The following is a 26,053-nucleotide window of genomic DNA, read 5'->3' as shown; positions in this document are numbered from 1 at the left end:
CAGGTAAATGTTCAGGGATTTTAAATTCAAAATGGGTCTGACCGAACCGTCCGGTTTCGGTACCACAACCCTGTTGAAGGAGGGGAACCTTGACCACGACCTGCTGGAGATATAATTTGTGAATTGCCGCTAACACTATTTCCCTCTCTAAGGGGGAAGCTGGCAGGGCCGATTTGAGGTAACGGTGAGGGGGCATCACTTCGAATTCCAGCTTGTATCCCTGAGATACAATCTGTATAGCCCAGGGATCCACCCGTGAGCGAACCCACTGGTAGCTGAAATGTCGGAGACGCGCCTCCACCGATCCTGGCTCTACCTGTGGAGCCCCAGCGTCATGCGGTGGATTTAGTGGAAGCCGGGGAGGACTTCTGTTCCTGGGAACTAGCTGTATTGTGCAGCTTCTTTCCTCTACCCCTGCCTCTGGCTAGAACAGACGCACCTCGGACTTTCTTGCCTCTTTGTGATCGAAAGGACTGCATTTGGTAATACGGTGCTTTCTTAGGTTGTGAGGGAATATATGGCAAAAAATTTGACTTCCCAGCCGTAGCTGTGGAAACTAGGTCCGGGAGACCGTCCCCAAACAATTCCTCACCCTTATAAGGTAAAACCTCCATGTGCCGTTTTGAGTCGGCATCACCTGTCCATTGCTGAGTCCACAGGACCCTTCTGGCCGAAATCGACATTGCATTTATTCTAGAGCCCAGTAGGGTAATATCTCTCTGGGCATCTCTCATATACAGGACAGCGTCTTTAATATGCCCCAGGGTCAGTAATATAGTATCCTTGTCCAAGGTATCAAGTTCCTCAGATAAAGTATCTGTCCATGCTGCAACAGCACTACACATCCAGGCCGACGCAATTGCCGGCCTTAGCAGAGTACCTGAATGTGTATAAATGGACTTCAGAATACCTTCCTGCTTTCTATCCGCAGGATCCTTTAGGGTGGCCGTATCCTGTGACGGCAGGGCTACCTTCTTAGATAAGCGTGTCAAAGCTTTGTCTACCCTAGGGGAGGATTCCCAGCGTAACCTGTCCGTTGGCGGGAAAGGATACGCCATAAGCAACCGTTTGGAAATCTGCACTTTCCTATCTGGAGATTCCCAAGCTTTTTCACATAACTCATTTAACTCATGTGAAGGGGGAAAGGTCACTTCATGCCTTTTTTTCCCAAACATATAAACCCTCTTGTCAGGGACTGGGTTTTCCTCTGAGATGTGTAATACATCCTTCATTGCTATAATCATGTAGCGGATGGCTTTAGCCATTTTAGGCTGCAACTTTGCATCATCGCCATCGACACTGGAGTCAGAATCCGTGTCGATATCTGTGTCAACTATTTGGGATAGTGGACGCTTCTGAGACCCTGACGGCCTCTGCGTTGTAGGGTCAGGCATGGGTTGAGAACCTGACTGTCCCAAGGCTTCAGCTTTATCCTACCTTTTATGCAAGGAATTAACATTATCATTTAAAATCTTCCACATATCCATCCGATTGGGTGTTGGCGCCGTCGGCGGCGACACCACATTCATCTGCACCTGCTCTGCTTCCACATAGCCTTCCTCGTCAAACATGTCGACACAAGCGTACCGACACACCACACACACAGGGGATGCTCTATTTGAGGACAGAACCCCCACAAGGCCCTTTGGAGAGACAGAGAGAGAGTATGCCAGCACACACCCCAGCGCTATATGACCCAGGAATTACACAGTAACTTAGTGTTTACCCAGTAGCTGCTGTATACACTGATTTTGCGCTAAATTTATGTGCCCCCCCTCTCTTTTTACCCTCTTCCTACCGTGATTCTGCAGGGGAGAGCCTGGGGAGCTTCCTCTCAGCGGAACTGTGGAGAGAAAATGGCGCTGGTGAGTGCTGAGGAAGAAGCCCCGCCCCCTCAGCTCACTAAAGTGCACCCAGCTCGTCCGGGCACAGATTCAAACTGAGGTCTGGAGGAGGGACATAGAGGGAGGAGCCAGTACACACCAGTATTCCTAATTCTTTCTTGAAGTGCCCTGTCTCCTGCGGAGCCCGTCTATTCCCCATGGTCCTTACGGAGTCCCCAGCATCCACTAGGACGTTAGAGAAATATATATATATAATTTTTCTCAAACATCGGAACAACAGTCGGGAAGATCGATAACATCGGAACATCGGTAACATTGCGACCATCACAACGTTACTTTTTACCCCCAAGACAGCTGCCAGGTACATAGCAGGGGTCTCTTGGTGGCTTGGGGGGAGGGGTGTTTTACACTTTCCCAGCAGCTGCCACTGTCTGCAGCTGCTGGGTGGGGGGTCCTGCCTTGCTGACTGATCAGCAATGATCGGCAGCATGGCAGACACAGGGGGAGGGCGCAGGAAGACAGAGGGACCTTCTGGTCCCCCTGACAGCAGCAGAATATTCTCTTCCCTGCTGCTGCCAACACTGTTTATCTGACTGTTCGCATCTGATGCGACCATGCCAGGCAAGTGGTTAACTTCAATTCAATAAACACGTTAGCAGGGAAAGGGATACTACTGCACTAGCATATTATAGAAAAATTCCAAATTAGAACAAAGGAAACCCCTAGTTATATTCTATATCAGATATTTGAATTATATAGGGGGTGCTGCCACTGAATATATTGTTGCCAATATATACAGTAGTTATGCACAAAAAGAAACAGAGAAGGATTGGACTTGAAGTGGCGCACTTAAACTAGAGATGAGCGCCGGAAATTTTTCGGGTTTTGTGTTTTGGTTTTGGGTTCGGTTCCGCGGCCGTGTTTTGGGTTCGACCGCGTTTTGGCAAAACCTCACCGAATTTTTTTTGTCGGATTCGGGTGTGTTTTGGATTCGGGTGTTTTTTTCAAAAAACCCTAAAAAACAGCTTAAATCATAGAATTTGGGGGTAATTTTGATCCCAAAGTATTATTAACCTCAAAAAACATAATTTACACTCATTTTCAGCCTATTCTGAACACATCACACCTCACAATATTATTTTTAGTCCTAAAATTTGCACCGAGGTCGCTGTGTGAGTAAGATAAGCGACCCTAGTGGCCGACACAAACACCGGGCCCATCTAGAAGTGGCACTGCAGTGTCACGCAGGATGGCCCTTCCAAAAAACCCTCCCCAAACAGCACATGACGCAAAGAAAAAAAGAGGCGCAATGAGGTAGCTGACTGTGTGAGTAAGATTAGCGACCCTAGTGGCCGACACAAACACCGGGCACATCTAGGAGTGGCACTGCAGTGTCACGCAGGATGTCCCTTCCAAAAAACCCTCCCCAAACAGCACATGACGCAAAGAAAAAAAGAGGCGCAATGAGGTAGCTGACTGTGTGAGTAAGATTAGCGACCCTAGTGGCCGACACAAACACCGGGCCCATCTAGGAGTGGCACTGCAGTGTCACGCAGGATGTCCCTTCCAAAAAACCCTCCCCAAACAGCACATGACGCAAAGAAAAAAAGAGGCGCAATGAGGTAGCTGACTGTGTGAGTAAGATTAGCGACCCTAGTGGCCGACACAAACACCGGGCCCATCTAGGAGTGGCACTGCAGTGTCACGCAGGATGTCCCTTCCAAAAAACCCTCCCCAATCAGCACATGATGCAAAGAAAAAGAAAAGAAAAAAGAGGTGCAAGATGGAATTATCCTTGGGCCCTCCCACCCACCCTTATGTTGTATAAACAAAACAGGACATGCACACTTTAACCAACCCATCATTTCAGTGACAGGGTCTGCCACACGACTGTGACTGATATGACGGGTTGGTTTGGACCCCCCCCAAAAAAGAAGCAATTAATCTCTCCTTGCACAAACTGGCTCTACAGAGGCAAGATGTCCACCTCATCTTCACCCTCCGATATATCACCGTGTACATCCCCCTCCTCACAGATTATCAATTCGTCCCCACTGGAATCCACCATCTCAGCTCCCTGTGTACTTTGTGGAGGCAATTGCTGCTGGTCAATGTCTCCGCGGAGGAATTGATTATAATTCATTTTAATGAACATCATCTTCTCCACATTTTCTGGATGTAACCTCGTACGCCGATTGCTGACAAGGTGAGCGGCGGCACTAAACACTCTTTCGGAGTACACACTTGTGGGAGGGCAACTTAGGTAGAATAAAGCCAGTTTGTGCAAGGGCCTCCAAATTGCCTCTTTTTCCTGCCAGTATAAGTACGGACTGTGTGACGTGCCTACTTGGATGCGGTCACTCATATAATCCTCCACCATTCTATCAATGTTGAGAGAATCATATGCAGTGACAGTAGACGACATGTCCGTAATCGTTGTCAGGTCCTTCAGTCCGGACCAGATGTCAGCATCAGCAGTCGCTCCAGACTGCCCTGCATCACCGCCAGCGGGTGGGCTCGGAATTCTGAGCCTTTTCCTCGCACCCCCAGTTGCGGGAGAATGTGAAGGAGGAGATGTTGACAGGTCGCGTTCCGCTTGACTTGACAATTTTGTCACCAGCAGGTCTTTCAACCCCAGCAGACCTGTGTCTGCCGGAAAGAGAGATCCAAGGTAGGCTTTAAATCTAGGATCGAGCACGGTGGCCAAAATGTAGTGCTCTGATTTCAACAGATTGACCACCCGTGAATCCTTGTTAAGCGAATTAAGGGCTGCATCCACAAGTCCCACATGCCTAGCGGAATCGCTCCGTGTTAGCTCCTTCTTCAATGCCTCCAGCTTCTTCTGCAAAAGCCTGATGAGGGGAATGACCTGACTCAGGCTGGCAGTGTCTGAACTGACTTCACGTGTGGCAAGTTCAAAGGGCATCAGAACCTTGCACAACGTTGAAATCATTCTCCACTGCACTTGAGACAGGTGCATTCCATCTCCTATATCGTGCTCAATTGTATAGGCTTGAATGGCCTTTTGCTGCTCCTCCAACCTCTGAAGCATATAGAGGGTTGAATTCCACCTCGTTACCACTTCTTGCTTCAGATGATGGCAGGGCAGGTTCAGTAGTTTTTGGTGGTGCTCCAGTCTTCTGTACGTGGTGCCTGTACGCCGAAAGTGTCCCGCAATTTTTCTGGCCACCGACAGCATCTCTTGCACGCCCCTGTCGTTTTTTAAAAAATTCTGCACCACCAAATTCAAGGTATGTGCAAAACATGGGACGTGCTGGAATTTGCCCATATTTAATGCACACACAATATTGCTGGCGTTGTCCGATGCCACAAATCCACAGGAGAGTCCAATTGGGGTAAGCCATTCCGCGATGATCTTCCTCAGTTGCCGTAAGAGGTTTTCAGCTGTGTGCGTATTCTGGAAAGCGGTGATACAAAGCGTAGCCTGCCTAGGAAAGAGTTGGCGTTTGCGAGATGCTGCTACTGGTGCCGCCGCTGCTGTTCTTGCGGCGGGAGTCCATACATCTACCCAGTGGGCTGTCACAGTCATATAGTCCTGACCCTGCCCTGCTCCACTTGTCCACATGTCCGTGGTTAAGTGGACATTGGGTACAACTGCATTTTTTAGGACACTGGTGAGTCTTTTTCTGACGTCCGTGTACATTCTCGGTATCGCCTGCCTAGAGAAGTGGAACCTAGATGGTATTTGGTAACGGGGGCACACTGCCTCAATAAATTGTCTAGTTCCCTGTGAACTAACGGCGGATACCGGACGCACGTCTAACACCAACATAGTTGTCAAGGACTCAGTTATCCGCTTTGCAGTAGGATGACTGCTGTGATATTTCATCTTCCTCGCAAAGGACTGTTGAACAGTCAATTGCTTACTGGAAGTAGTACAAGTGGGCTTACGACTTCCCCTCTGGGATGACCATCGACTCCCAGCGGCAACAACAGCAGCGCCAGCAGCAGTAGGCGTTACACGCAAGGATGCATCGGAGGAATCCCAGGCAGGAAAGGACTCGTCAGACTTGCCAGTGACATGGCCTGCAGGACTATTGGCATTCCTGGGGAAGGAGGAAATTGACACTGAGGGAGTTGGTGGGGTGGTTTGCGTGAGCTTGGTTACAAGAGGAAGGGATTTACTGGTCAGTGGACTGCTTCCGCTGTCACCCAAAGTTTTTGAACTTGTCACTGACTTATTATGAATGCGCTGCAGGTGACGTATAAGGGAGGATGTTCCGAGGTGGTTAACGTCCTTACCCCTACTTATTACAGCTTGACAAAGGGAACACACGGCTTGACACCTGTTGTCCGCATTTCTGGTGAAATACCTCCACACCGAAGAGCTGATTTTTTTGGTATTTTCACCTGGCATGTCAACGGCCATATTCCTCCCACGGACAACAGGTGTCTCCCCGGGTGCCTGACTTAAACAAACCACCTCACCATCAGAATCCTCCTGGTCAATTTCCTCCCCAGCGCCAGCAACACCCATATCCTCCTCATCCTGGTGTACTTCAACACTGACATCTTCAATCTGACTATCAGGAACTGGACTGCGGGTGCTCCTTCCAGCACTTGCAGGGGGCATGCAAATAGTGGAAGGCGCATGCTCTTCACGTCCAGTGTTGGGAAGGTCAGGCATCGCAAACGACACAATTGGACTCTCCTTGTGGATTTGGGATTTCAAAGAACGCACAGTTCTTTGCGGTGCTTTTGCCAGCTTGAGTCTTTTCAGTTTTCTAGCGAGAGGCTGAGTGCTTCCATCCTCATGTGAAGCTGAACCACTAGCCATGAACATAGGCCAGGGCCTCAGCCGTTCCTTGCCACTCCGTGTGGTAAATGGCATATTGGCAAGTTTACGCTTCTCCTCCGACAATTTTATTTTAGGTTTTGGAGTCCTTTTTTTTCTGATATTTGGTGTTTTGGATTTGACATGCTCTGTACTATGACATTGGGCATCGGCCTTGGCAGACGACGTTGCTGGCATTTCATCGTCTCGGCCATGACTAGTGGCAGCAGCTTCAGCACGAGGTGGAAGTGGATCTTGATCTTTCCCTAATTTTGGAACCTCAACTTTTTTGTTCTCCATATTTTATAGGCAGAACTAAAAGGCACCTCAGGTAAACAATGGAGATGGATGGATTGGATACTAGTATACAATTATGGACGGACTGCCACGGTTAGGTGGTATAAAAAAACCACGGTTAGGTGGTATATATTATAATAATAATACAATTATGGATGGACGGACTGCCTGCCGACTGCCGACACAGAGGTAGCCACAGCCGTGAACTACCGCACTGTACACTGGTTGATAAAGAGATAGTAGTATACTCGTAACAACTAGTATGACACTATGACGACGGTATAAAGAATGGAAAAAAAACCACGGTTAGGTGGTATATATTATAATAATAATACAATTATGGATGGACGGACTGCCTGCCGACTGCCGACACAGAGGTAGCCACAGCCGTGAACTACCGCACTGTACACTGGTTGATAAAGAGATAGTAGTATACTCGTAACAACTAGTATGACACTATGACGACGGTATAAAGAATGGAAAAAAAACCACGGTTAGGTGGTATATATTATAATAATAATACAATTATGGATGGACGGACTGCCTGCCGACTGCCGACACAGAGGTAGCCACAGCCGTGAACTACCGCACTGTACACTGGTTGATAAAGAGATAGTAGTATACTCGTAACAACTAGTATGACACTATGACGACGGTATAAAGAATGAAAAAAAAACCACGGTTAGGTGGTATATATTATAATAATAATACAATTATGGATGGACGGACTGCCTGCCGACTGCCGACACAGAGGTAGCCACAGCCGTGAACTACCGCACTGTACACTGGTTGATAAAGAGATAGTAGTATACTCGTAACAACTAGTATGACACTATGACGACGGTATAAAGAATGAAAAAAAAACCACGGTTATGTGGTATATATTATAATAATAATACAATTATGGATGGACGGACTGCCTGCCGACTGCCGACACAGAGGTAGCCACAGCCGTGAACTACCGCACTGTACACTGGTTGATAAAGAGATAGTAGTATACTCGTAACAATTAGGATAACACTATGACGGTATAAAGAATGAAAAAAAAAACCACGGTTAGGTGGTAGGTATATAATAATAAATAATACAATTCTGGTCGGACGGACTGCCTGCCGTGTGCCGACACAGAGGTAGCCACAGCCGTGAACTACCGCACTGTACACTGGTTGATAAAGAGATAGTAGTATACTCGTAACAATTAGGATGACACTATGACGGTATAAAGAATGAAAAAAAAAACCACGGTTAGGTGGTAGGTATATAATAATAAATAATACAATTCTGGTCGGACGGACTGCCTGCCGTGTGCCGACACAGAGGTAGCCACAGCCGTGAACTACCGCACTGTACACTGGTTGATAAAGAGATAGTAGTATACTCGTAACAATTAGGATGACACTATGACGGTATAAAGAATGAAAAAAAAACCACGGTTAGGTGGTAGGTATATAATAATAAATAATACAATTCTGGTCGGACGGACTGCCTGCCGTGTGCCGACACAGAGGTAGCCACAGCCGTGAACTACCGCACTGTACACTGGTTGATAAAGAGATAGTAGTATACTCGTAACAATTAGGATGACACTATGACGGTATAAAGAATGAAAAAAAAAACCACGGTTAGGTGGTAGGTATATAATAATAAATAATACAATTCTGGTCGGACGGACTGCCTGCCGTGTGCCGACACAGAGGTAGCCACAGCCGTGAACTACCGCACTGTACACTGGTTGATAAAGAGATAGTAGTATACTCGTAACAATTAGGATGACACTATGACGGTATAAAGAATGAAAAAAAAAACCACGGTTAGGTGGTAGGTATATAATAATAAATAATACAATTCTGGTCGGACGGACTGCCTGCCGTGTGCCGACACAGAGGTAGCCACAGCCGTGAACTACCGCACTGTACACTGGTTGATAAAGAGATAGTAGTATACTCGTAACAATTAGGATGACACTATGACGGTATAAAGAATGAAAAAAAAACCACGGTTAGGTGGTAGGTATATAATAATAAATAATACAATTCTGGTCGGACGGACTGCCTGCCGTGTGCCGACACAGAGGTAGCCACAGCCGTGAACTACCGCACTGTACTGTGTCTGCTGCTAATATAGACTGGTTGATATTTAAAGAGATATTAGTAGTTTACAACAATACTATACTGGTGGTCAGGCACTGGTCACCACTCCTGCAGCAAAAGTGTGCACTGTTAATTAATATAATTGTACTCCTGGCTCCTGCTAACAACCTGCAGTGCTCCCCAGTCTCCCCCACAATTAATTATAAGCTTTTAATTTATACATTGATGACTGTGCAGCACACTGGGCTGAGCTGAGTGCACACAGACTGAGTCACACTGTGTGACTGACTGTGCTGTGTATCGTTTTTTTTTTCAGGCAGAGAACGGATATAGCAGAGAGAAGTGAACGGATATATTATATTAAATAAAAGTTAACTAGCAACTGCACTGGTCACTGACTGTGGTAAACTAACTCTGTCTGCGACTCTGCACAATCTCTCTCTCTCTATCTAATCTATCTCTATTCTAATGGAGAGGACGCCAGACACGTCCTCTCCCTATCAATCTCAATGAACGAGTGAAAATGGCGGCGACGCGCGGCTCCTTATATAGAATCCGAGTCTCGCGATAGAATCCGAGCCTCGCGAGAATCCGACAGCGTCATGATGACGTTCGGGCGCGCTCGGGTTAACCGAGCAAGGCGGGAAGATCCGAGTCGCTCGGACCCGTGAAAAAAAACATGAAGTTCGGGCGGGTTCGGATTCCGAGGAACCGAACCCGCTCATCTCTAACTTAAACATTAAATTGATACATAAATTATAACTTTTATTAGAGTATATTTGTTAAAAAGACCTGTAGCTGTGAAATATTAAAACTAAAAACATATAAATTGACAAAACAAAGTGTGATATGTGTGAATAAAAACACACACTGTGCTAACTGTGTAGTGCTACACATATATAATATATTATAGGTACTATGACCCTTGAATCAAATTATATGTGTTGTTAGGCTGAGTGCCCAATGGCGCTTTGCAGTCACTGATCAGTTGTACTAGATTGGCTTACTGAGGGTACTGTAAAGTGCAATATTCCAATAGAAAACTCCCCCTCAGTTTGGGCGCTGTGACCCCTCACTTATGTGCAATCATATGCTTGTACAGCTATGAGTCAGTGTTTATCCTCACTAGTGATCTCAATGTAATTAGCTGTTCTCAATCAATTTACAGCAGGTAATATCTGAGGTCAGTATCACTTTAAGTGAATAATCTATTTGGGCGCTATGACCCCTCACTTATATGCATTCATATGCTTATACAGCTATAAATCCGTGTTTCTCCTCACTAGTGATCTCAATGTAATTGGCTGTTTATTAATCAATTTACAGCAGGTAATACCTGAAGTCAGTGTCACTTTAAGTGAATGATAATTGATGTTCACTTATATGCTTATACAGCTATAGATCAGTGCTTCTCCCCACTAGTGATCTCAATATAATTAGCTGTTCTCAGTCGATTTACAGCAGATAATTAATAAAGTCAATATCACTTTAAGTGAGTAATCACAATGTTCATTAGTGATATTGTTAATGAGAGACACTGTAATGTCCAAGAATGCATATAAACTGACAGTTTTTCACAATATTCACTACTATTATAGTGAAATATAGATCATAGCTGTGAGGCACAGGGTTTAGTGAGCTGTTTGAGTATTGCACTAATGCCGTACACTGGAACACTCCATCAGCTGTTAATAGCAGTATATCCTAACTAGCTGTTTTGTAATTATTAGCTGTGTGATGGAAACCTATATATGAAATAAACAGCATTTAACCTGAGTAGCACATAAACATTGCTAGATAATTGTTCTATACTTGTAAAGTAACAAGCAATGCTGTAGAGATGTCTCAGCTGCTACATTAAGCAGTATATCTTAGTCTTGCTACAATGTTGCTAGTACATGCAGCTTGCTGAGTCATATGTGGTTAAATAATCCTCTCAGTGCAGGAAAGCTTGTGAGCTCCATCAGTGTCATGAGGCTTCACAAATAGCCAGCTCAGCTTTAGTATAGATCTCGCTCTATTCCTAACAACACAATACATTTAGCACATTGTTATTATACACAGCAGCACAGTGTGACTCGCCGACACATGTTTCACAGTTAAGTTTTTTCAGGGCCCATGCAATACGCCTCTAACAACCTACTAATCTTTGAGTTGCTGTCATCTACCGTCCACCTTACAAAAAGAAGTAATCTGTACACAGCGCCAATAGTAAAATGCAGCCTTGGTGCACCTATAAGTGACTCCTCACACGTCACAAGAATAACCAAATAGAGAACAATGTGGTACACCAAATGGCGCTAATTACAGAATGTTCACACACAAAATGAATGAATTCCTTACATCAAAGAAAGAATATATATTAAGACGGAGTTCATCTGTTCCAATCCAGTCACGGGATTTATTCAGGTGCCAAAGCCAACAGTTGATATTATGCTTTAGGTTTCCAGCATATTTTTCTCACAACCACGGTGAATGGAAACCTTTTAAATATCCCAGAGACAAAAGGACATAGTGCAAGTATTGCCAAGCAATTTGAAAGAAGATTATTTTAATAAAAAAGCACTCACAAACAACAGAGATAAAACAGCATATAAACCACTATTGTGGGTTTGAGACATGGGGCCACACATCCACGCAGTTACCCTCCCAGATCTAGATGGGGAAGCAGGTCAGAGCTCCGGACACACTGAACCGCAGTAACAGGAAGTTGCATCGGCCAAAGATCGTCCTAAATTCTGTCAGTCACCACGCCTGATGGCGTGGTGACTGACAGAATTTAGGACGATCTTTGGCCGATGCAACTTCCTGTTACTGCGGTTCAGTGTGTCCGGAGCTCTGACCTGCTTCCCCATCTAGATCTGGGAGGGTAACTGCGTGGATGTGTGGCCCCATGACTCAAACCCACAATAGTGGTTTATATGCTGTTTTATCTCTGTTGTTTGTGAGTGCTTTTTTATTAAAATAATCTTCTTTCAAATTGCTTGGCAATACTTGCACTATGTCCTTTTGTCTCTGGGATATTTAAAAGGTTTCCATTCACCGTGGTTGTGAGAAAAATATGCTGGAAACCTAAAGCATAATATCAACTGTTGGCTTTGGCACCTGAATAAATCCCGTGACTGGATTGGAACAGATGAACTCCGTCTTAATATATATTCTTTCTTTGATGTAAGGAATTCATTCATTTTGTGTGTGAACATTCTGTAATTAGCGCCATTTGATCTACCGTCCACCTGGCACTTCCTCCAAATTCCTCGACAACTTTGTTTTCTGGCTACCTCACTTCCTCTATTCTGACATTCCCTCTATTATCCTAGGTGATCTCAACATCCCTATTGATAACCCCACAAAATCACCTGACTCTAAACTCCTTAACCTCACATCTTTACTTGGTCTCTCCCAGTGGACCACTTCACCCTCCCATATGTACAGGAGCTCACTGGATCTAGTTTTCACTCACTGCTGTGATATTTCTGATTTTCCAATTCCCCTTTTCCTCTCTCTTACCACAACCTGTTCTCTTTCAACTTGTCTATCTCTGCTTCCCCATCTCTCCCTCCTAAGGCTACCATCACTAAGCTTAACATTGAGGCAGCTGACACCTCATCCCTATCCTCCATGTTCGACTCACTTCTCCTCCTATTCTGTCTCTCTCATGCCCTGAACAAGCCACATCCCTATACAATGCATCTCTTACTTCTGCTCTTGACTCTGTCGCTCCACCAACCACTATTCACCCTCGCAGATCAACACCTCAACCCTGGCACACCAAATGCACCAGATATCTTCAAAAATGCTCACGTACTGCCTTGCGACAGTGGAGAAAATCACGCTCTAAGGCAGACTTCCTCCATTTTAAATGTATGCTCTCATCCTTCAGTGCTGCCCATTCCCTCGCTAAACAATCATACTTCAAAATTCTCATCTCTACCCAGTCTTCAAACCCCCGGTGCCTCTTTGCCACTTTGAACCCTCTCCTCTGTCCACTACCACCTCCTCTCGCATCCTCATTGTCTGCTCTTGACTTTGCCCCTTATTTTACATCCAAGATTGACTCCATATGTCAGGATATCACATCCCACCAGACCAGCAACCAGCCACCACCCATCCCTTGCCACCCCTCCCCTTCCCCCTCACCAACTCTGACATCTTTCTCCCATGTATCTGGTGAGGAAGTTATGGCCCTCATCTGTTTCTCACCCCACCACCTCCCCACTTGACCCTATCCCCTCCCACCTCCTCCACTACCTCTCTCCTTCTGCCTGTTCCCATCTTGCCCACCTTCTCAAACTCTCCCTCTCATCAGGCACTCTCCCCTCTGCCTTCAAGCATGCTCTTGTCTCCCCTATCCTTAAAAAACCTACCCATGATCCAAACACCCTCTCCAACTATCGACCCATCTCTCTCCTCCATTTTGCCTCTAAACTCCTTGAGCGTATTGTCAATAACCACCTCACTGCCTTTCTTTCCTCCCACTCACTGCTTGACCCATTCCAGTCTGGTTTACACTCTCTCCACTCCACTAAAACTGCCCTCACAAAAGTCTGCAATGACCTCCATGCAGCCAAATCTAAGGGCCACTACTCTTTGCTTATTCTTCTTGACATCTCTACTGCTTTTGACACTATGGACCACCCTCTCCTTCTGAAAATCTTTCACTCTCTTGGTCTGCGTGATACTGCCCTCTCCTGGCTGTCCTCCTACCTCTCTGATCGTTCCTTCTCTGTCTCCTCTCATGATGCTACCTCCCCCCACTGCCACTAACTGTTGGTGTCCCCCAAGATTCTGTTCCTGGTCCTCTCCTTTTCTCTCTCTATACGTCCTCTATAGGTGAACTTCATTAGTTAATTTAACTTCCAATATCACCTGTATGTTGATGACACTCAAATCTACCTTTCCTTCACTGATCTCTCCCCGGCTCTCCTCATTCGTACCTCCAACTGTCTCTCTGCTATCTCCTCCTGGATATCCCAGCGCTTTCTTAAACTCAACATGTCCAAGACTGAGCAGATCATCTTCCCACCCTCCCACACAACCTCACCTCCCACAATCTCATTATCCATTGATGGCATGACTATCTCCTCTAGCCCCCAAGTACGTTGTCTTGGCGTAATCCTTGACTCCTCCCTTTCCTTCAAACCACACATTTAGCACTTCTCACAAACCTGTCATTTTTATCTCAAAAACATTTCCAGGATCAGACCCTTTCTCACCCAGGATGCCACCAAGATCATTATCCACTCCCTGATTATTTCCAGACTGGATTACTGTAATCTCCTCCTAACTGACCTTCCTGACAAGTACCTCTCTTCACTCCAGTCTATCCTCAATGCTGCAGCCCAGCTCATCTTCCTCCCCAAATGCACTACATCCACCTCCCATCTCCTACAAGCCCTTCACTGGCTTCCCTTCCCTTTCAGAATCCAATTCAAACATCTCACACTCACAAAGCACTCTCCCACTCCTCTCCAACTTACATCTCTGATCTTATCTACCTTTATTCTCCCACCCGCCCTCTTCGCTCTGCTAATGCATGCCGACTCAACTGTCTTCTGATTACTTCCTCCCACTACTATCTCCAAGATTTTTCACGTGTTGCTCCCTTACTCTAGAATTCTCTACCTCACCCCTCAGACTCTCCACCTCTCTACAGAACTTCAAACAGGCTCTTAAGACCCACTTCTTTACCAAACCCAGCCAAATCTCATCCTAACCCTCTGTCCCATGCTCGGTCTACCCCATCTATGTTTCTCCTGTCTGTCTGCCTCTCCCCTTTAGAATGTAAACTCTCATGAGTAAGGCCCTATTTCCTCATGTGCTTATCATTTTCTGACTTTAATAATCCTCAACTACCCAAATCCTGCAGTTTTTGGCCACCTTGATACTTATCTCAGTGTCGTCTACTGATGTAGTTATGCTTAGTTACCCTGTACTTGTCCTATATTGTCTTCAACTGTAAGTCACTGTTTTCCCGTTTTCATTATGTGCATATGTACTCTGTAGTTGGGTGCTGTGGAACCCTTGTGGCGCCATATAAATAAAAGGATAATAATAATAATAATAATAATAATGACAGTTATATACTAATGTTAATATTGAAACAAACTAGGCCCTCCCTAAGAAATACTCTCTCTCTCTCTCTCTCTCTCTCTATATATATATATATATATATATATATACATATACATATTAATATCCTCTTTATGCTGTGACTGCTGGTCTCCCAGTCCCTCTTCATCCCTCTGGAAAGGGACTGCTGTGACTGCCAGGCTCCCAATCCCTCCTCATGCAGTGGCTGCCGTGCTCCCACTTCTTATTCATGCCTGCGTCCTGCAGGCAGTTCCAGCTGAAGCAGTAAGAACCTCAAGTAGACTGATTTCTGCAGTCTCCTCAATGGCTGGGGCCCCTCATAGTGTCAAGGCCTGGTACAACTTAACTCTTAGTACCCCAGTCACCAGGCCTGCAGCTATTGCAGTTGACTACCCTCTTCTCATATAGTCTCTACTCCCATGACCCTCATGGTACTGTGCTGTACTTGAGTCACCTCCTATTTTTCTGAATATTTCTTTAGATTCTCTACATTATTTCTGGTCCATTTTCCCCTTTTCTTCCAAAATCTGTCTTGATGACTCAAGGCTCTGTTCTTGGCATTTAGATTTTCTCGGCTTATACCACTTTTATTTTAGCAAACTAAAACATGAGTTGTGTTTCCACTACCACCTATTTGTAGATGATCCGTAACTATGTTTATCCTCTACTACTATGTTTCATCTAACTGAATATCTACCATATCCCTCTGCTACTTATGGCCAAAATTATCCAAGACTAAGCTCATTATCATTCCCTTAACCAGTATAACTACCCCATTCTAGTTTCCTGCACCAATGAAAAGATCACCCTTTCCTTAATTCTATAAACCCACTGATGTGGTATCATCTTCTGCACCACCCTCAACTTCTCTCTTGTGTCCTCGCTTTATGCCCAGCAGCATGTATAAAATCAATCTCTTCTCTTTCACTGTGGTGGTGATGATCATCTTCCTTGGAAACATTGTGAAAATATCTATTTTTCTATCTCAGGAAGTTACCAAAGCCCTTATTAGTTATCTCAATAACTTTTGAATTGTTTACTGCAGTCATCAGTTATCTGGCCTTCTAATCCCCAATATTTTACCACTCTAATCTGAGACTGCTCTTTCTCTCCGGATATTGGGGGTAATTCTGAGTTGATCGCAGCAGGATTTTTGTTAGCAGTTGGGCAAAACCATGTGCACTGCAGGGGAGGCAGATATAACATGTGCAGAGAGAGTTAGATTTGGGTGTTGTGTGTTCAATCTGCAATCTAAATTGCAGTGTAAAATAAAGCAGCCAGTATTTACCCTGCACAGAAACAAAATAACCCACCTAAATCTAACTCTCTCTGCACATGTTATATCTGCCTCCCGTGCAGTGCACATGGTTTTGCCCAACTGCTAACAAAAGTCCTGCTGCGATCAACTCGGAATTACCCCCATTGCACATCCGTTACATCACTCTGCAAATCCCTACCATGACTATCTGTAATCTTGATTATGCAAATCTCACTACTCACACTCAGCTTCAAGGTTCTCACCAACAGCTCCCCCTCATAAATCTCTGATCTTGCCATAAAATAATGTGTACATGTCTTCTTAAATCTGCTGCTGATCTGTGACTCACCTACTCCCTGATTACCACCTCTGGCTCCCATTGGCAAAAGTTCTCCTGTTTTACTCCCCTATTATGGAACTCCTTAATTTGCTATATCAGTCTCATCCCCAACTTTCAGTCTGTCATGTACTCTCTTAAAAGCCACCTCTTCACCGCAGCCTATTCCACTCCAACTTACATAACTTTTTTGTGCAAAAAAACAGCTACATTTGGACCCTTTAGCTCCTTTGTTTTAACATTACACTCTGGGGTCTATTTACTAAGCCTTGGATGGAGATAAAGTCACTGGAGATAAGTACCAGCCAATCAGCTCCTAACTGCCATGCCACAGACTGTGCTTGAAAAATGAGAGTTAGTAGCCAATTGGCTGGTACTTTATCTCCAGCAACATTATCTCCATCCAAGGCTTAGTAAATAGACCCCTCTGTCTCTAGATTGTAAACTGCATCCAGAAAAGTCCTTCTCTACCATCTCTCTGATATTTGCACCTTTCCTTTTAACTTTATATGTCCTTGTCTTTTTACTGCAGTGTATTCTTATTGTTTGGTTTGCTATACTGACTCTCTGATGGATGCTCTCTGGGACCATACTGTAAATATCCCTCTTAGTATATTAAAATATTAAAAGTGGAAGCTGGGTAAATTCTTTATGATACCTAAAGGGGAATCTAATTATCGGCAGGAAAATTAACAACCCTGCAGTGCAGGGTTTTTGTATTCAATAGAATGACAGAAAATGGGAAGCTGTAATTTCTATAGAAATCACCACATCTTTTTTCATTCACGACCAGAGCAAGTCTGATTTTTCCTAAAATCGTTAATTTTAGGAAAAATCACAGGGACTTGCTCTAATGCCCCGGCAGTACCCCTATGAGGACTAATTAAGCAATTGGAAGTTTCCAATTAGCTTAATTAATCAATTATTAATCAAGTTCCAAACCGGGGTCTTCTGTATCCAACGCCTGGAGCTGGGTCTTCTGCAGGAGCGGTGAGTACATGAGGTGTGTGACTGTTTGCAAGTGTCTGCAATGTCTATGGGTGTGAGTGTGTGTATGAGTGTGTGCATGAGGGTGTGTGACCCCTGGTATGTGTGACACTCCTGTGTCAGTGTAAACTCCCTGTAGTTGACTGCTGGGGGAACTACATCTCCCAGTAGCCTTTGCACCTCTCAGCACCCCCTGAACCTCTCTTTATACCCCGGGTCTCCCATCACCCCCTCTCTAGTGGAAGATAGCGGGGAGACTACCGGGAGCTGCGGAGACCACTGGAGAACCTCGGAGAGGTGAGTATCAATTTTATTTTTAGGCTTTGCAGGGTTTTCAATACTGATAACCCTGTGGCACCTGATAAAATAAATATTGGAGGCTGAAGGAAAGTAGGTGATAAATTTAGTCCTTTGGTTTAAGATAAGCCATTTTGTAAATTTGAAAGGCAAAGGGGTTTTAGATGGAGAGAACTGATAAGTCAAGAGATGATTTCTGAGAAAAAGGAACATAAGAGCAGGTTTGAAGGTGTATGGAATGGAGAAGAAAAGATAGCAGAGCTGAGCAGGGTGCCAGCAGGCAATGATGGAGACAAACTCTTATGTAGTAGGGTTTATGCATATCTTGGGGAACAACAGTATTAAAAGCAAATAGAATATTGTACTTAGTTATAGGAGAGAGAAACTGAGGAAGGTAGGATGAGTGGTGCACAGGGATGGTAAGGGGAAGTGGATCTGATAAGAAAATATTTAATGTTGGATGTATTGCATACTTGCCTACCTGACCCTCTCCATGAGGGAGAAAATGCTCTGTTCCTGGACTTTCCTGGTAATGTAGGATTGCCATCACCTGTGGTGAAACACCTTTCTTATCAATTAACTAGCTCACCACAGGTGATGGCAATCATACATTACCAGGAAAGTCCAGGAACAGAGCATTTTCTCCCTCATGGAGAGGGTCAGGTAGGCAAGTATGATGTATTGTATACTAGAAAGTGAGTGGAACTCTGGAGCTCTGCTGAATCGGATCAGTTTTGTAAGTAATACATCTGTCAGGTTATGTAGTAAAGGAGAAAATGTGAGGTGACAGGGGCAACTGCATCAAGGGCAATGAATCATGTGATATTTTAGAGAGGGATGGAAACAATGGATTCAGATTAGGAAGAAATAGAATTTAGGAGGGTTCTATAAAGCCTAAGAGGTGGATAGGGCAAAGGCTGATAATATATTGAAGGATGTACACAGAATAGGTGGTGGTATGGCAGCAGGAGGAAAAGGAGATTGTGTTTTTTTCTAGAGATGTGCGGTGGACAGTTTCCGTGTTTTGTGTTTCGGTTTTGGTTCTGGTTCCATGCTCGTGTTTTGGATCTGGATTGGTTTTGCCAAAACCACCCTTTCGTGTTGTGTTTTTGGATTTGGATCTGGATGATTTTGGAAAAAAACATAAAACAGCTAAAATCACATAATTTGGGGGTAATTGTGATCTTACAGTATTATTAACCTCAATAACATTAATTTCCACTCATTTCCAGTCTATTCTGAACACCTCACACCTCAAAATATTGTTTTAGGGCAAAAGGTTGCACCGAGGTGGCTGGATGACTAAGCTAAGCGACACAAGTGTGCGGCACAAATACCTGGCCCACCTAGGAGTGGCACTGCAGTGGCAGATAGGATAGCAGATTTAAAAAATAGGCCCCAAACAGCACATGATGCAAAAAAGAAAAAGATGTGCAATGAGGTAGCTGTATGGCTAAGCTAAGTGGCACAAGTGTGCGGCAAAAACACTTGTCCCATCTAGGAGTGGCACTGCAGTTGCAGACAGTATGGCGCTTAAAAACCCTAGGCCCTAAACAGCACATCATGCAAAGAAGAAAAAAAGGTGCAATGAGGTAGCTGTATGGCTAAGGTAAGCGACACAAGTGTGCGGCACAAACAACATGGGATGTGTTGGAATTTGCCCAGATGTAATATACGCACAATATTGATGGCACAGGAGAGCGTACCCCTAAACCAAACACACACACTGCAAAGCCTGTAAAATTAATTTGGATAATAATAACCCTTTTATTTGGAGCTATTATAGTAATATGCAGCACAGGCGAGCGTACCCCTACACCACACAGGGCAAACCCTGTAAAAATTAGTTGTATAATAATATAAGTAATGTATATAACCCTTTTATTTGGAGTAAATAATATACAGCACAGGACACTACCACTGGACTTATGGCAGCACAAGACACCACCACTGGACTGATGCAGCACAAGAAAGCACCACTGGACTGGACTTATATTGCAGTACCCCTGGAGTTGTACAGCAATGTCAGACAGGATGGCACTTTAAAAAACTAGTCCCCAACACATTTTGTGGAAGTAACCTCCTACGCCGATCGCTGACAAGGTTACCGGCTGCACTAAACACTCTTTCAGGGTACACACTGAAGGGGGGGGGCAACTTAGGTAAAATAAAGCCAGTTTGTGCAAGGGCATCCAAATTGCCTCTTTTTCCTGCCAGTATATGTCTGACATGCCTATCTGGATGCTGTCACTCATATAATCCTCCACCATTCTTTCAATGGTGACAGAATCATATGCAGTGACAGTAGACATGTCAGTAATCGTTGGCAGGTCCTTCAGTCTGGACCAGATATCAACACTCGCTCCTGACTACCCTGCATCAATGCCAGTGGGTGGGCTAGGAAATCTTATCCTTTTCCTTGCAGCCCCTGTTGCGGGAGAAAATGAAGGAGGAGCTGTTGACAGGTCACGTTCTGCTTGAGTTGACAATTTTCTCACCAGCAGGTCTTTGAACATCTGCAGACTTGTGTCTGCAGGAAAGAGAGATACAACGTAGGCTTTAAACCTAGGATCGAGCACGGTGGACAAAATGTAGTGCTCTGATTTCAACAGATTGACCACCCTTGAATCCTGGCAAAGCGAATGAAGGGTTCCATCCACAAGTTCCACATACTTTGCAGAATCGCTCTGTCTTAGCTCCTCCTTCAATCTCTACAGCTGCTTCTACAAAAGCCTGATGAGGGGAATGACCTGACTCAAGCTGGCAGTGTCTGAACTGACTTCACGTGTGGCAAGTTCGAAAGGTTGGAAAACCTTGCAAGAGATGGAAATCATTCTCCACTGCGCTTGAGTCAGGTGCATTCCCCCTCCTTTGCCTATATCGTAGGCAGATGTATAGGCTTGAATGGCCTTTAGCTGCTCCTCCATCCTCTGAAGCATATAGAGTGTTGAATTCCACCTTGTTACCACCTCTTGCCTCAGGTGATGGCAGGGCAGGTTCAGGAGTGTTTACTGGTGCTCCAGTCTTCGGCACGCGGTGGCTAAATGCCGAAAGTGGCCCTCAATTTTTTGGGTGACCGACAACATCTCCTGCAAGCCCCTGTCATTTTCCAAAAAATTCTGCACCACCAAATTAATTGTATGTGCAAAACATGGGACGTGCTGGAATTTGCCCAGATGTAATGCACGCACAATATTGGTGGCATTGTCCGATATCACAAATCCCCAGGAGAGTCTAATTGTGGTAAGCCATTGTGCGATGATGTCCCTCAGTTTCCGTAAGAGGTTGTCAGTGGTGTGCCTCTTATGGAAAGTGGTGATACATAGCGTAGTCTGCCTAGGAACGAGTTGGCATTTGTGAAATGCTGCTACTGGTGCCGCTGCTGTTGTTGCTGTGGGAGGCCATACATCTACCCAGTGGGCTATCACAGTCATATGGTCCTTAGAAAAGGTTTTAATTGGAGCCACACTGGAATTAATATTTACATATAGCTCTATTTATTATATATGGCTCTAAAGACCAACAATATGTTAGTGGATAGGAGATCCAAGAGGGATCTCAAAGGTGTTTATGGTTGGTGGTGCTCCCAGAGTCAGTGGTATTAAATGATTAGAAGGAAGAAAAAAAAAGACTCTGTGTCGGGCACACTTGAAATTATGAAAAATATGAAAACGTAACTTTTAATTACGTCAAGTAAAAAGAGGTTTATACACAGAAAGACACAAAACTTTAAAGTTTTCACCTCCACATCCAATATGTTATTAAATGTTATTGAATCATTATGTTCTAGGAGGTCATTATAACATAAACATTGGAGTGTGCCGGGGTGAAAATATTAGAAGTGAAATATCCGTGGATATCCAAAAGAAGATATGTATTGGACTAAAGGCACACTTACAATCATATGGACTTTATCGTTGTCCAATATATGCTGCTTTTAGGTCCTAAACGTGGATATACAACAGGTATATGTAAATGTAAGGGAACAGAGGTAGAAATACAGTAATGAGGACTATATTGATGTTCAATAAATGGTACCTTCTGTTCCAAAATCCCTGGTATGACTAGGATGGCTGCATATGAGTCTGAAAATCAGTAAATATGAGCTAGGTGCTTGTATATGTGGACAGAGAAAGAGAGCAGATTAAGGTCAGAGGTTTCTCCAGCACTTCTGCTTTTTGTCTTAAGTGGGGAGTGTACTTACTGCACCCAATATTCCCTAGTGGTTCCCCATCTAGGTACTGATCAGGCTTCTCACTGCTTTGCTTCCAAGATCAAACGAGATTGGGCGTGACCAGTGAAATGTGGCAGTAAAATTCCCCATTCAGCAAATGAGCGTGTGTGGTTAATGACAAATACCCAGAATGAGAGTACTTCTGCTGTCCAATGGGTATGCACAGGTTCTCTGTTACATAGGCATTGCAGAGGTTAATACCCTGGCATTGGATGAAAGAGTACAGAAAAAAGGAGAAATCATAGATAAAGGAATAGGTTAAGGGCCCCACCTTCTGCTGTCCACTGTCATATAAAGTCTTACTGCGGACAGTGGATTAGAGAGGTGTGCTGTATTTTCCTATTGAGATAGAAAAGTATAAATGAGTTCTGGGATTTATTGAGAGTAAATTTTATATCAACATATGATGTAATAGACTTAAAAGCATAATTGATTGAAGCCAAACATGAGGCAGGCACAGATAAACAGCAAACAATGATAATAGAAATCTAGGAGAGATGCAAGTACTGAAATTAAACCATATCAGTAACTGATGCCAAAGAAAGAAAATACAGGTACTGAAAAACCTTAAACATAGCTCTCAATAATACACGTAACAATGACTAATGTTCAACGAAGTGCTACAATTACACTAGTTCTAATTGACACATTTTTTGTATGGGCGGAGGACAGATAATAACAGAGCTGTAAGAAGTCTATTACCAAAGAAAGATACAAGTGCTGTAATATAGACCGTACCAATAGCTGATGTCAGATAAAGTAAACATAGCTCTCAGTAATACACTTAATGTGTGGTAAAAGAACAGGTAATAATAAACTGTTAGGAAAGTTCCAAGATGCTAGGCTATGTATACAGTACAGATTAGCGCTGAACTCTGCAGCAAACAATTTTTTTTTAATATTACTGTGAACCCTAGAAAGGTTCCAAGATACTGAGCTATGTATAAAGGTCAGCTAAGAACTCTGCAGCACAAAATCCTTTTTAAATTACTGTGGGCCCATATGGTCATATACGATACCAGGAATGGAAGTGTGCCTTTAGTCCAATACATATCCCCTTTTGGATATCCACGGAGATTTCACTTCTAATATTTTCACCCCGGCACACTCCAGTGTTTATGTTATAATGACCTCATAGAACATAATGATTCAATAACATTTAATAACATATTGGATGTGGGGGTGAAAACTTTCAAAGTTTTTGTGTCTTTCTGTGTATAAACCTCTTTTTACTTAACGTAATTAAAAGTTAAGTTTTAATATTTTTCATAATTTCAAGTGTGCTCCAACACAGAGTCTTTCTTTTTTCTTCCTTCTAATCATATAGTCCTTAGTCTGCCCTGTTCCACTTGTCTACATGTCCGTGGTAAAGAGGACAGTGGGTACAACTGCATTTTTTAGGACACTGAGGACACTTTTTCTGACGTCTCTGTACATTCTCAGTATCGCCTGATTAGTGAAGTGGAACCTAGATAGGATTTGGTACCGGGGACACACTACCTCAAACAATTCTCTAAGTTCCACTGAACTAATGGCGGATACCGGACCCACGTCTAACACCAACATAGCTGTCAAGGCCTCAGTTATCCACTTTGCAAAAGGATGACTGCTGTCATATGTCATCTTCCTCACAAGGACTGCTGGACAGTCAATTGCTTAGATGAAGTAATATAAGTGGCCTTCCGACTTCCCCTCTGGGATGATGATCAACTCCCAGCAACAACAATAGCAGGGGTAGCAACAGATGGCGTACCACTCAAGGATCCTCTGGAGGAATCCCGGTTAGGAGAGGACTCCTCAGTCTTGCCAGTGACATGGCCTGCAGGACTACTGATGTTCCTGACTGAGGAGGAATTTTGAAGTTAAGGGAGTTGGTGGTGTGGCTTGCAGGAGCTTGGTACAAGAGGAAGAAGGGATTTAGGTGTCAGTGAACTGCTTACGCTCTTACACAAAGTTTCACAACTTGACACTGACGTCTAATGAATGCGCTGCAGGTGACGTATAAGGCAGGATGTTCCTAGGTGGTTAACGTCCTTACCCCTACTTATTACAGATTGACAGAGGTAACACATGGCTTGACACCTGTTGTCCGGATTTGTGGAGAAATAATTCCACACCGAAGAGGTGGCTTTTTTGGTATCGCAACCGCCGACACACTTGGACTCTCCTTGGGGATTTGTGATAACATCTTAAAACGCACAATTCTTTGCTGTGCTTTTTCCAGTTTAACTCTTATAATTTTTCTAGCGGGAGGATGAGGGCTTCCATCATCATGTGAAGCTGAATCACTAGTCATGAACATAGGCCAGGGCCTTAGCCATTCCTTGCTATTCCGTGTCGTAAATGGCATATTGGCAAGTTTACGTTTCTCCTCAGACCATTTAAATTTATTTTTTTGGGTCTTTTTACTGAACTTTGGCTTTTTGGATTTTATATGCCCTCTACTATCACATTGGGCATCGGCCTTGGCAGACGACGTTGATGGGATTTCATCATCAATGTCATGACTAGTGGCAGCAGGTTCAGCACTAGGAGGAAGTGGTTCTTGATCTTTCCCTATTTTATCCTCCAAATTTTTATTCTCCATTATTTTTCTGGAGTTATATAACAATATGCGGTACAGGAGAGCGTACCTCTAAACCACACAGGGCAAACCCTGTGAAAATTATTTGTATTAAATATTAATAACCCATTTATTTGGAGTAAATAATATACAGCACAGGACAGCACCACTCAACTTATGTGGACTGGACTGATACGGCAGTACCACTGGACGTATACAGCAGTATCACTGGACTAGACTTATACACCAGTACCACTGGAATCATATGGCAGGATCACTGGAATAATACACCAGTACCACTGGAATTATACGGCAGGATAACTGGATTTATATTCTAGTACCACTGAAATTATACGACAGGATCACTGGAATTATACGGCAGTACCACTAGACTTATATGGCAGTACCACTGGACATATACGGCAGTATCACTGGATTGGATTTATACGCCAGTACCACTGGATTTATACGGCAGGATCACTGGAATTATACAGCAGTACCACTGGACATATACGGCAGTATCACTGGACTGGATTTATACACCAGTACCACTGAAATTATACGGCAGTATCACTAAAATTATATGGCAGTACCACTGGACTTAAACAGCAGTATTACTGGACATATACGGCAGTATCACTGGACTGGACTTATTCGCCAGTACCACTGGAATTGTACGGCACGATAACTGGAATTATACGGCAGGATCAATAGACTTATACGGCAGGATCAATGGAATTATACGGCAGGATCACTGGACTTATACGGCAGAATCACTGGAATTATACGGCAGGATCACTGGAGTTATATGCCAGTACCACCGGAATTATACAGCAGGATCACTGGATTTATATGCCAGTACCACTGGAATTATATGGCAGGATCACTGGAATTATACGGCAGTACAACTGGATTTATACAGCAGTACCACTGGAATTATACGGCAGTATCACTGGACTGGACTTATACGCCAGTACCACTGGAATTATATGGCAGGATCACTGGAATTATACGGCAGGATCACTGGTGTTATACGCCAGAATCAATGGAATTATACAGCAGGATCACTTGAATTATACGGCAGGATCACTTGAATTATACGGCAGGATCACTAGAATTATACGGCAGGATCACTGGACTTATACGGCAGGATCACTGGAATTATACGGCAGGATCACTGGAATTATACGGCAGGATCACTGGACTTATTCACCAGTACCACTGAAATTATACAGCAGGATCACTGGAATTATACGGC

At 44.1% G+C, this 26,053-nt stretch overlaps 1 pseudogene; it reads right to left on the bottom strand.

The window, feature by feature from the left end:
* Positions 1–22,195: 22,195 nt before the first annotated feature.
* LOC134930098 (5S ribosomal RNA) lies at positions 22,196–22,314 on the bottom strand (annotated as a pseudogene).
* Between the last annotated feature and the right edge of the window lie 3,739 nt (positions 22,315–26,053).

This window comes from Pseudophryne corroboree, chromosome 5 (assembly GCF_028390025.1).
Source record: "Pseudophryne corroboree isolate aPseCor3 chromosome 5, aPseCor3.hap2, whole genome shotgun sequence".
Lineage (NCBI taxonomy): Eukaryota > Metazoa > Chordata > Amphibia > Anura > Myobatrachidae > Pseudophryne > Pseudophryne corroboree.
Note: the sequence above shows the minus strand (reverse complement) of the source record. Positions and strands in the feature narration are given on the sequence as shown.